Raw genomic sequence first — 13,745 nt, forward strand, 5'->3', positions numbered from 1 at the left:
CATGGAGTAATTCGGCGACCTTATCTACTGTCGCATCATCCCAGTAATCTCCAATCTTCATGAATTTTGGCTCCACCTCCATACCAATATTTTCCTATTTCATTTTCAATGGCATGATTATATAAGGATTCTCAATATAAATACCCTCGACCTTGTGGTGACCCTCAGTTTCAGGGATACTAATCTTTCATGGATACTCATCTTCTTCTTCAGCAGTCACGTTATAGCATTCCAACACATGGCTCAGTTGAGTAGTTCAATCAGGTTGGATCAGATCCAAAGGATCTTACGTTATCCTAAATATTGCTACTTTAACTTCTTTTAGCGCTTCGTCAATACATTCAAACCTATCTTCGAATTTGAACGTTATTATGAATCCTTCGTTCAAAATATCCCATTCACCTATTCCATGGCGAAGCTCTATCTCCAAGTACCAGTTCATCAGGATGACATCGAAGGTGTGACAGAACAAGTGCGCCCATTCAGGTTGGGGCTTCGCTCCATAAGACTTAGCCCATTTGGCTAAATGTGCATGTGGATCATCCTTCCCGTCATATTTTTCTGTCCTTCATACCTTCAGTTTCACAAAGCATGTTCTCATCCTCCTCCTACACTAGCACCAATAATAAAAGCTACCCTTGTGCATACCCCAACATCTTGTGGGCATAGCGTGTAGTGCCCAGTCCAAAGCCTGGAAGCGTTGCTTTTCTGGTACGTTCCTCTCAAATGCATCCAAAAATACATCTACATCATTTAGGCCATTGTAAGTAGGAAAATCTCTTACCTCCGCCAATACACAATGCAACAACCAGGTCATCATGTTACAACTCAACATGGTTACTTCATGTAGGCAATTCTACTACCACTCTAATTATTCATCAGAGTCTGAGGTGCAGGAACTCTCGCGATCTCATGTAATTTATCCATCCACTATCAGATTCACCCAATCTTGGTCTCGTGCTATTATATTATATATGTAGTCCAAATCATCATCACTCTCGTAATCGTGGACTAGTTCAGTATAGCATGATCCTTCAGTAGGATCTAGGGGTACTATTACACGAAGCAATTTCTTTTCAAATATCATATTTCGCTTATTTAGGTTGATTACCCCGTTCATGTCAGTAGCCCAATCAATGCCAAGGAGTGCAGGGTAGGGGTTGTTGTCATCCATAATTTCTATCACTTCAAAGTCATCCAATGCACTTGCGCCTTCAATATCTATAGTTACTCCTTGCAGTCATCCCATGGGGATGATCTTTTGTTGATTTTCCATCCTTAAATGAATTAGAGACCACTGCAGCATGGGTCTCCCTGTCTGCTCCCAAGTCAGCATTGGTAAACGTTTCTGTCTGACCATAGATCCAAAATAACCCAATCCATTTCATATTCTCATATCTGTGTGGTCAGTCTCATCTCTTGTCCTGTCCTTGCTTTGTGCTTACCAATATTCTGTATCACGCGCAGTTCAACCAGAGTGCTTCCAGTGCATATATTTATAAGCTCATGTAACCCCTTCATAGCCCTTCTATCATGCAACAGCTTCATGCAGGTCTCTCGAAAGGTCGCAAGCATAGAAGGGTCCATTTCTTAATCATGATTATCCCTGCTCTCTAAGGTAGAGGCCTCAGTGAATCTCTTCTATGATTCCATGAATGTTTCGCATGCACACACCAAATCAAATTCAGCCTCCTTCACCAGAGCTTTGTGAACCCATGTGCTATCTTCAGGTTGTTTCCCTTTCTCATCACCTGTTGCAATTCCACTTCAGAGCACTATATTCACATTCAGATCCTCTTCACGAGCATCAGCCCTCATCATTTGTAAGTTTTGAGAAGGCTGAGGTGGTAGCACCCCCTTGTCAAATATCCTTGTTATCAATGTAGGACAGTCCTCTGTCTCATGATGAAACTGAGTACAATATTTGCATGATGGCCGTGTTGGGTTAGTGCATTCATGGGCATAGTGTCCTGGTCCTTCGCAGTTGAAGCAGATTAGCTATCCACGACCTCTGCCAGGTCCTCCTCCACCTTCACCTCGTCCGTGCCCTTGAAGGCTTGTCCGCGCCATCCCACTGCTCTGGCCAAGGGATGAATTTCTTCCTAAACTCTATAGGTGGGTGTTTTATCCACCATTAATTCGTAACTTTGGTAGTTGCGCTCATCATGCCCTACCGACTTATAGAAGTTTCTGAACATTTGCTGTGGTGTTTGTACAAACTTCGGTAGCAAATGGTAATTATTAGTTGTATGTTTCCCTACTACCTGACATATAACGCACAAAAACACAATGTAGTTCGCAAAGACTGGGTAGTGTTCTTTGTCATGCCCCTGGCCCTTACATTTCAGACACAATATCTCTTCATGCACCTTCGGTCGAACTGTTCTGTCATTCTTGAACCTTTTCATTTCAAGACAAAGATTTTGCAACTGCGCATGGATCTGTTGAACCCCCAGATTCATTTCTTGCATCAGCATTTCACGCAGTCTTATGGCAATCTCCAAGGCCTCTGCTTGAGTCGTTATCTTCTGTTGTGACAGTGCAACCCTTAAGTGTGGCAGGAGCGAAGCCACGAACCACTCGCAGTGTTGTCCATCTATTAAGTTCATATTAGCTTCATGGATTTTACACTTCAACCTCTGATCCAATTCCCAAGGTGTCTCACTTAGTTTCATCAAAATTTCCTTGAATCCCACAATCAACTGCGCCTCAGATTTAGGCCTACTAAACTCTTAATTCAATGCGGTTTGGATCTCTGCTAATCCAACATTTGCATTATCATTAGAGTACTTGATGTACCAATTTAGCACGTGATCGTGCGAAGCACTAACCAATGTTTCCTTCTTCATGTGATCGTGTGTGATGCCCTAAGCTTCCCATACAACTTTCACGATGAACCAAAACTGGTCCGCGTCCTCATTTCCCAAACCCTTAAACAAAGGTAGCTTCATCAAATTTTCCATGTTGAACTGCAGTGGAGGTGGTGGTGGTATGGGTGAAGTCACACGTGACGGTGGTGAAGTTGGAGGTGGTGTAGGTGGAAGTGGAAATTGCGGGAATCCATGTATTATTAATTGAACTAAACTTCGTGGAGAAGCCCACGCTACTTCCTCTTCCTCACCCAATGGAGGTAAAATCAATGGACTATATTCAAGACCCTTTCTTCCTTGATTTCTGTAAGTATTTCCACTTCACGTAGCTCTGAACATCAAGGTAGTTGCATAACCTGTTTTTCACATAATAACATATTAATCGATATATTTAAAGATTTCAAGTACTTGTTAGGACTCTGGACACCACATATCTCCACAATGGTATGATATTGTCCACTTTGGGACTAAGCCCTCATGGATTTGTTTTTGGACTTTACCCCAAAAGGCCTCATACCAATGGAGATATTTGTCCATCCTTATATACCCATGATCCTCCCCACTTCTAGTCAATGTGGGACTTTGGTCATATACCCAACAATCCTCCCCTCGAACAAAGGACCATCGAGCCTCCCCTCAAACGATTATCCATCCGTCCACTCTCTACCAACCAGGATTCTCCGCTCCAATGCGTTGGAAGAACACGCCTTACATGGAAGCACCACCAGCCTAGAGAGCTTGCTCTATCCCAGGTCAACTCCTCTTCACCGTGTTGGGACCAGGACATGTCCATGAAGAATCCGGAGCACACCGCCTGTTTAATCGAGCTCATCCACAGATCCCATCGTGATATTACCAGGGCCCACCACCTTCGTTCGGCATTCCAAGGATTCATCCACTTGGCTAACTTCGAGGCATGGCTTTGATACCACTTGTTAAGACACTGGACACCACATATCTCCACAATGGTATGATATTGTCCACTTTGGGACTAAGCCCTCATGGATTTGTTTTTGGAATTTACCCCAAAAGGCCTCATACCAATGGAGATATTTGTCCATCCTTATATACCCATGATCCTCCCCACTTCTAGTCAATGTGGGACTTTGGTCGTATAGCCAACAATACTTACCTCACAGACCTTTGAAAAAGTGTCACTCCACCTCGCTATAACTAACCAAGGTATCGACTGTGAATTCAGTCACAAATATTACTATGGTGCAATCAATCCAATGACCGATAGCACAGGTGATCTTATCTTTAGGGGCTTCTAGTCTTTGTACTAACTTCGAGGTCTAGACAATAGGAACATCAAGTCTCCACTTTCCTTGGCTATTCGCTAGCTTCACGATCCACTCATATAACTCAACTGGAAAGGAACATAAAAAGATCTTGTGGATCTTTGTATGTAGGTAACTATTGATGGGTCTTTAAATTGTCATTCATTTCCATTACACTTTCACTATTATGTCCATTATATCACCTCCATTTCACCTTCATTTCACTACCATGTCACTACATTCATCTCACTTTCATTATCATTGGGTCACATTTATGGTTTTACAAACTTTATTAATTCTTAGCATTTTTAAGTGAATTTGTGGTTAAAAATTAGAAAATAATGTGCATATGCTTATACCTAGCAAGTGGGATGAGATTGTTGACATGTGTCTGTCAAAAGGAGGCTTCTAGAAGACCTTTATGTGGCACCGTAATGCCAAATTCGAATTTGAGTGGAGAGGATAATGGGATCATGAGGATATGTGTCACATTTCCTAATTGTATTGAAACTCTAAGAAGACATGTGTCTTATCATTTCCTATCACTAATGAGATTACTTCTCATCTTTTTGTATAAATAGGATATCTCTCTCCTTCATTTGGTAGCTTGGTCTTTTTTGAGTTTTTTGGTAACTTGGGGAAGCTTTGGAAAGCTTTGGAGAGCTTTGTAAACTTTTGTAATTTTGAAGAATTTGAATAAATCTTTGATGTTCTCAACATGGAAGGAGATGTGAAGTAGATTTCATGGAGCATATTAGAATGTAAGGTAGATTAGATTTTATTTTGCAGTTTTGCTTTGATTTCATTCAAGTATGTCATTTCATTGCTTTCAACTTTAATAGTTTAGATTTTCCATTAATGCAAGTTTAATTCATGCAAGTGTGTTCAACTGGTTGATTGTAGATTTATCTAACTATGTAATATATGCTTAGCAAAATAGTCCAAGAAAGTATTTTCTAATTGGTGCTTGGAGCATTAGAGCACACAGTAGATTAGTTTTCCTTTACATGTTTTGTATTTAATTTTGTTGCAATTTCATTTTTAGTTTTATAACAATGAAGTATTAAATCCCTCCAAATGCCATCACAAGGAGGTATTATCCCAAAATTGTATAGCGGAGTGATAAAACACTTCATTTAGTTGTTATAGTAGATTAGTTGCAATTTCACTTTCAGTATTAGTCTTTCATTTAACTTTCATTTTCAATTTTAGAACAATGAAGTATGGAGTCCCTGAAAAATGCTATCACACAGAGGTAGTTCTCCCAAAATTGTATACCAAAGTGATAAAACACTTCATTTAGTTGTTATCATTTTTTCTTTCAGTTCATAGATATTTTGCCAACTTAGATTAGTCTAATTGTTCAAAGTTTTTATTTTTTTAATCTATTGTTCATTTCCTTTTCTCATTTCTTTAGAAATTAGATTTTAACATTAAGAGTAATTAGATTTAGTTGTCCATTAACATTTAGAGATTTCATCTAGAAGCATAGTTTTTCTTTCTTAGATTAATTTCCTTAAGCATAAGAAACAAAACCCCCAAAAACAACATAATCTATAAAACAACGAAGTAAATGAAAGGTTAACTAAGTACATATAGTGCACCACACTTCATCAGATTACGATACTCGGATTTATAATTTATGTAGAGAAATTTAGAACACTAAATTGACTAGACATTTTGGTGCCGTTTCCGGGGAAGTGTAATTAGGAGACCTTATTTCTTACATCTAAAGAAAACTTAATAATTTCTTGAGTATGCTCTCCTCTTGCACTTTGTGTGGTCTGGAATATTAGAAAAATAATTGTTACATTAAAAATATATATATAATAATAATAAAATATATATATCATTTCATTTGATTCAATTAAAAATAAATAAAAAGATCCAACTGCGTTGATATGTTCAACTGTCCAAGATTGACAGATAATGGTTTGAAATGACCCTCAAAACATTGTGTCCTGTTTAATAAGATTTTGCAAATTAGCCACGGAACGTAGCCCTGTTCCGCGGCTAACTGTGTTTCGCATCTATTTCCAAGGTTTAGTAGGTTGCAAGAGTCAAATGAAGAAATCGACCACATTGGCATCTCTGGAATCATCCCGACATGGATCCTATCATATAAATCTAGCCTAGGTCGATAAAAAAACCAGCTTAAGACCTTAGTCAAAGTCCTATTTTTAGTGCATTTACCTTGAAGCATTTGTTGCCTGAAATTGGGAACCATTAGATTCCAATCCATTCTTGTGATTAGGACTTCATCAAAGCCTGTCAATGAAAAATCCAATTGTTCAAATCATCTGAGCTTTAGTTCAATAGGAAAGCATTGATTTGTATATTAGAATGGTGAAAGACAAATCCATTTTTTTTTGTGCAAGTAAGGCGAGTTTCATTTGACATAAAAGGTGCAGTGGCATTTTAAGAAATTCCAAAGTATCATTTATCGGAATTTTTTTTTTTTACATCAAGTTCTATGTTTGATTTGTTTGTTGTCTTTGATTTCTTATTTGTGATACCAAAACCAAACTTCAAAGTATGCATTCAATCGGGCTTCAAACGACCATCCAAAGAACTCTCTAGGGCCTTTGTGAGAGTTATCGAAGTTGTAAAATCTCTGCAAGAATTTCCTAGGACAGTTCATTCACTATTTCTTGTGTTGTGATTGCATCTAAAAAAAAATTAAATTTATTTTACCGCTAAATGCAGTACTTCCAAAAAAACATAGAGTAGCAAAAAATTTCAAACTTCAATTGCACATTCTAGCCAAATGAAGATGAATTAGGAAAAACGAAAACATGGGTTTGTTTGGAAATATGGTCAATTATATAACCCAGAAATAGTTTTAAGAAATCCACAGTGGTTTGGGAGAATTTCTCAGTACTTTGAAGCCCCTTTTTGCATGCCGCATGAATAAAAACGAATTTTAATTAATGAACAGACTATTGTTTTAACTCGGCATGCTTGGAAAGGGGAAATATGATTTGGGAACTAATTATATGGTGGAATTCAATCCTATTTACACCACGCCTCTTGTATTTAATGACTAATGGTCTCTCTCCGTGACTTGTACTTCAGTTTAACAGCAAGATACGTGACGTAACTCAATTGGATACGGCTCTTCACAACCTGGTTACGCTGAGTTCCTTGTTTTTATCTCGACAGTATTCTTGAGTATACAAGCACTAAGGAATAGTGAACTCACAATCATTCATTATGTTTCCAATTCTCTTTGTTTATGTGGGCAACCACTCCATTCCATATAACTTCTGTATTGATTCACGCATACAGTTTCCCTTTTTCATATACCCTCTATGTTTCGTTCCCATATCCATCATTCTCTTTCCACATACTTTGATTTTTCATTCTTGTCTTTGTAACTATTTCCACTTCCATATACCACTACCATATATATAGTCTTCTCCACGTAGACAATGAAGAAATTTTTTGAAAAATAGCAAAGAAACTCATGAATAATTGGTCCTGTGCACCAGCTACAGTCTTGGACTTTCTCCCTGGTACTTGGCTGCATAAAATCTCTTTTCCAATAACTTCAATTAGAAAACTGATGGTTGGATGTCTTTTAGCTACGGAATGCAACCCTGTTCCGCAGCTAATCAGCTATTCCGCAGCCATCTCCATGCTTTTGTAGGTTACAGGTGTCAAGAGAGAAAATGGACTATATGGGTAGCTTGAAAAATATCAGAGCATGAATTGTATCCTATCCATCTGGCCTAGATTGACGAAGAAGACCCTAGTCAAAGGAAAGTCAAACAAAGAAACCTATGGCAAACAAGATTCTGTTATGCACATGTCTCTCAGAGATAGGGATCTGAAGCAGTTTCCTGAGGCCACGGACTTCATCTACCACCTGCACAAATAGAATCCATAATATTTATGTTTCCAAGCAACTGAGGACAAGAATAATAATAATAATAATAATAATAATAATAAAAAGAAAAAAAAATTGAATCAATGAAATAAGTAGATTACTTGCTCATTTTTCTGAAAGGAATTGATTAATTTTGGACTGCTGATTAAAAATGAATGGCTAACTTTCTGTTGAATATTTTCAGCTACAAAAACTGTGCACATTCCACAGCTAAAGTCGTTAGACAGCTAAAGCCATTCCACAACTAAACATCAATTTTGCAACTGAAAAACCTCACTATTCAAAGCAGCCTAACTTTCTCATACGAAATCAGATTTCAACGATTCAAGTGTCATTGGAAAGATATCGATGAGATCTACACATTGAGAAATCCATCATTAGAGTTTGAAATAGTAAATAATGAAATAAATTGCTGAAAAGAAACAACATTCAACTTGAGGCACTAATTCTAAAGTAGGTATAAATTCTTTTGGTTTTCCTTTATGAACTTGTTTCATTAGTAAAAATTCTTAGTTTTGTGTGTAGATATCATAACTAGAGAGATTGATCACCTCTCTCCTTTGATAATCTTACATTCCATTGCAAAAGAAGTATTAGGATTTTTGCAGGTTCTAGGAGGAAGGACAAATAAATACAAGTGAATAGTGTCTCTCTAAGAGACCAATTTGTTTCATAAGAGGATGATCAGTGACAAAGAATAAACATTCTAATGCAAATTCAGATCCAAACACTTGAAAAACTTTCAGATACTATTGTCTCCATTACATCCATACTTCATAATAAACCATTCACCTCATTTCCCTTCATATTTTCAATTTACATTCACATACACTTTCCATTACCTTTTGTCCACTCCTAACCCACAAATAAAAGCAAGAGGCTCAATCACATGTTTATTACCCATTGCCATTTCTACTTTCCATTGCCATATTCCATTTTCATTTTCCCTTTCCTATCATTTTCATTTCGCAAATAAACCCTGCTTCAATGCAAATTATTGAGTCCATAGTCCTTTGAGTCTAAATTCCTTGCAAAAACACCTTGAGGCTTGCATGCCTTAATGACAAGTCCTCATGTCGATAAACAATGGGAATACATTAATTTCCCTTGTTCATTGAATATTCTAGGTGACTCGACATCAGCAAATTTATTCATACCTAACAAGATGTGTTTGAGCATCTTGACTCTCATTGTCATCAATGGTGAGAGTTCTCATATTGACTAGTGACATCCATTAATGGCCAATAAGTCAACAATTTCCTAATATGTTCGACATTAGAACATCTATTCACATAGTAGGAATTGTGCCAATGAGTTTTGAAGACTCGAAGACTATTATTTCCAGCATTTTGGAGCAGATTCAGCAAGTTTAAGTAGAAGCAATAAAAATTCATCTTGACTCTTTTATCCATGACTCTTTTTGTCCAGCCACATGAATAAGATTATGATCAAAATTTTGTAGCCACCACACATACAACTCATCCATTTCAAAGTGTAAGTTAAGGTATGTCATTTTCTAACTTTTGATAGAATTCCATAAAACCCTAGAATGATAATTGTTGGAAAAGCATTTATCTTCCTCATTTCATAAAATTGTCAATACCATCAGTTGGGGTCGGGGTGGGGGGAGGGCAGAGGGGGAATACATTCATATTCATATCTTTCCATGTTTATATCATATTCAGGAGCCCACATACCTCTAAAATATATTAACTATTACATTATTATTATGAGAATACAATGGCTTTTCAAAAATTCTTAAAAGATAATTGAGTACAAACACAATCATGGTTGTCACATAAGAACGAACCATCATTCAAGCCAATAAAGATATACTTTGCAACAATAATCAAATTATCATTATGCAAAGTTCAAAGATCAAAATAGAATGCAACAACAGAATATGGTTGTAACACAAGAACCAACCATGTTGCAATTCAAGTAAAAAACTTTGTAGAAGTATGAAGTTATCAAATGATATGATGCAAAGTTAAGCCAGAGATCGAGGATCAAAAGAATTAATGTAATATATCTTGCATGAGGACATGCAATAGCTTCAGTTGGGAGGTATGTTGCGTCTTGAAATTGCCATTCATTTCCATTACACTTTCACTATTATGTCCATTGTATCACCTCCATTTCACCTTCATTTCACTACCATGTCACTACATTCATCTCACTTTCATTATCGTTGGGTCACATTTATGTTTTTACAAAATTTATTAATTCTTACCATTTTTAAGTGAATTTGTGGTTAAAAATTAGAAAATAATGTGCATATGCTTATACCTAACAAGTGGGATGAGATTGTTGACATGTGTATGTCAAAAGGAGGCTTCTAGAAGACCTTTAAGTGGCACCCTAAGGCCAAATTAGAATTTGAGTGGAGAGGATCATGGGATCATGAGGATATGTGTCACATTTCCTAATTGTATTGAAACTCTAAGAAGACATGTGCTTTATCATTTCATATTTTGATTATAACTCTAGAGGTATAGGGAGAGATTCAAGGACTCTCATTAATGAGATGACTTCTCATCTTTTTTTATAAATAAGAGATCTCTCTCCTTCATTTTGTAGCTTGGGGAAGCTTTGGAAAGCTTTGGAGAGCTTTGTAAAGTTTTGTAATTTTGAATAATTTGAGTCAGAATTTGATGTTCTCAACATGGAAGGAGATGTTAAGTATATGTCATGGAGCATATTAGAATGTAAGGTAGATTATATTTTATCTTGTAGTTTTGCTTTGATTGCATTCAAGTATGTCATTTTATTATTTTCAAGTTTAATAGTTTACATTTTCCATTCATGCAAGTTTAATTCATGCAAGTGTGTTCAACCAGTTGATTATAGATTTATCTAACTATGTAATCTATGCTTAGCAAAATAGTCCAAGAAAGCATTTTCCAATTGGTGCTTGGAGCATTAGAGCACATAGTAGATTAGTTTTCCTTTACATGTTTTGTATTTAATTTTGCTGCAATTTCATTTCCAGTTTTAGAACAATGAACTATTGAATCCCTCCAAATGCTATCATAAAGAGGTAGTTCTCTCAAAATTGTATAGCAAAGTGATAAAACACTTCATTTAGCTGTTATAGTAGATTAGTTGCAATTTCACTTTGAGTCTTAGTCTTTCATTTAAATCTCATTTTCAGTTTTAGAACAATGAAGTATGGAGTCCCTCAAAATGCTATCACAAGGAGGTAGTTCTCCCAAAATTGTATAGCAAAGTGATAAAACACTTCATTTAGCTGTTATCATTTTTTTCTTTCATTTCATAGATATCTTGTCAGTTTCGATTAGTCTAATTGTTCAAAGTATTGATTTGTTTCTATCTAATGTTCATTTCCTTTTCTCATTTCTTTAGAAATTAGATTTTAACATTACGAGTCATTAGATTTAGTTGTCCATTAACATTTAGAGATTTCATCTAGAAGCATAACTTTTCTTTCTTAGATTAATTTCCTTAAGCATAAGAAACAAAACCCCCAAAAACAACATAAACTATAAAACAATGAAGTAAGAGAAAGGTTAACTAAGCATATATAGTGCACCACACTTCATCAGTTTACGATACCCGGATTGATAATTTATGTAGAGAAATTTAGGACACTAAATTGACTAGACACCTGTCCAACCACTTTTCCTTTGTTAGACGTGGATTTCTGTTCTCTTGTGCCGCGAATTCATGGATCTTCCTATCTAAGTAATCTTCTACCTCCTTCTTAGTTGGATTACAGTGATACGATATAACACATCTCTTATGTAGATTCTGGGTCCCGAAAATGGAAACATTTGTTGGCTTTATGGGGCCTGACCCAAGTTCAGTGTTAGTTAGGCAAACAAATCCCTACACTACTAGCCCATTCAACATTAGCTTGCAGATCATGGCCCAAAGTCTCACCTGAAGTAGTATGGGAGGATGATGGAAGCAATTTTCCACACCTTGAGATGGTCGTGATGTCATTTTATACCCTATGTTCCTACTTTCATGCAGGTTACTAAGCTTTAGGGCTCTATCAGTCTACCCCTTTATTCTGCCCTTCAGTACCTCCGCGAAGGCGTACAATTTCCCTTCACATAGCTTTAACTGGTAGTCCAGGTACTTTTGCGCTATTATGATCGTGTATTGTATAGGTTTCAACGTTATCTTAAGTGTTTTACTTATCTTACTAATCAACCATAGTTAGTGCCACGTAAATTGATATTCTTACTTGCGTTCAATTAACCCATACAGTCACATACATTCATGCATCACATGAACATTGTAAATTAAACCTAAAACATAATATAACTAGATACATTAACAAGAGATAAATACACAAAGTTTGATGAATAATTCTCTTTATTGATATCTTCAGATTAATACGTACTCTATCTGCCTTGCACACATAGCTGTAGGGGTCCGTGCACTTAGCTGTGGGCTTCCACCCTAGGCCTTTGTGCACTCAGCTGCAGAGCCTCTAGCTACGCTAAGACTTGAAACACTTAGACTTCTCTACCAAAACCTCAAAAATTTTCTTCCTACTAACTACTTAGAGCTTACTTACTTAGCTCCTTTTTATACAATCCCATGATCCATGGACCATGGGTGGATCTTTACAGCCAACTTTACACTTTACAAAATAAGGGTGGATAACCCTTTATGACTCTTGGCACCTTCACGCTTTGCAACCACAAAATGCAGAGATTTTACAACTTTATTCCAAAATTTGTCCCAAAACATGGGCTTTTATCCCCAAAACTATCCTTGGGGGAACTTGTTCCCAACAAATATTGTTGTACAATAATTCTTATAGGGCTCTTCCTTGGAATTTAAGAGAGTTTTTCAACTCTATGATTGTGCATCTATGCTTCATTTATGTCAGGGTTTGTGAACTACGGTCTACTCGGTCCCATGGTTGAGTTTCCTCACAAGTTCGTCGAATGCACATTTTGAGTGCTCATGGAATTTTTCCCTGGCCAGGTACTTGAAAGGATTTCTAGATTGGTTTTCCTTCTACTAGCATAAAATTATTGGTTTTGTTTCCCACGAAGTTCGAAATAGTGTAATCTAAATATGTCTCTAAGAGCATGCTACAATTTGGAAATTTTCTGGTTGCATTTTCCAGATAGCTCTTGTTTAAAATGTCATGCAAAGCTTAGAAAAATGGTTGAAACTACAAATATCGGTTGCTGAGTAGGCTGCACAATCCTCATGCAATAAGGGTTTTTGGATTTCAAATTGAAAAATTTGAAATTAAGAGGCGGTTTTCATGAATTGGAGTGAACATATGGATTTTCATTAACAAATATAGCTATATAGCCAACTGCTTGAGCTCAATAGCTACCTAGCTCAATTGTTTTCTCTTTTTGAAAGTATGTGCATGTGGTTTCTTCATATTGTTTCACATGCAATTCTACTAACATCACATAAGTAAAAGATCTTGGTTAATTCCAATAGCTGAGAGGATATGGATCAAGTTTGGTATCATAGTGGTCTTCTAGCTGATGTGAATTGTCAATATGAATGATAACCAAAAAATGTGCAATAAGAAAAGACAAATATAGGGCAACACAGATCTCTACAAGGCTTTCTATAGGATGACAAGCATGGTAGATATAATGTATGTAGATTATGAGGAGAAAATGGAAAAATCAGAATAGGAGAAAGAGAGAGAAGATGATGATGCTCCATCTCCATCTTTGAGTGAATATTCTTCTTCTT

This window comes from Pinus tabuliformis, chromosome 2_1 (genome assembly GCF_031772625.1).
Source record: "Pinus tabuliformis cultivar Carrire ecotype Pingquan chromosome 2_1, CPIR1, whole genome shotgun sequence".
In the NCBI taxonomy this organism is placed as follows: domain Eukaryota; kingdom Viridiplantae; phylum Streptophyta; class Pinopsida; order Pinales; family Pinaceae; genus Pinus; species Pinus tabuliformis.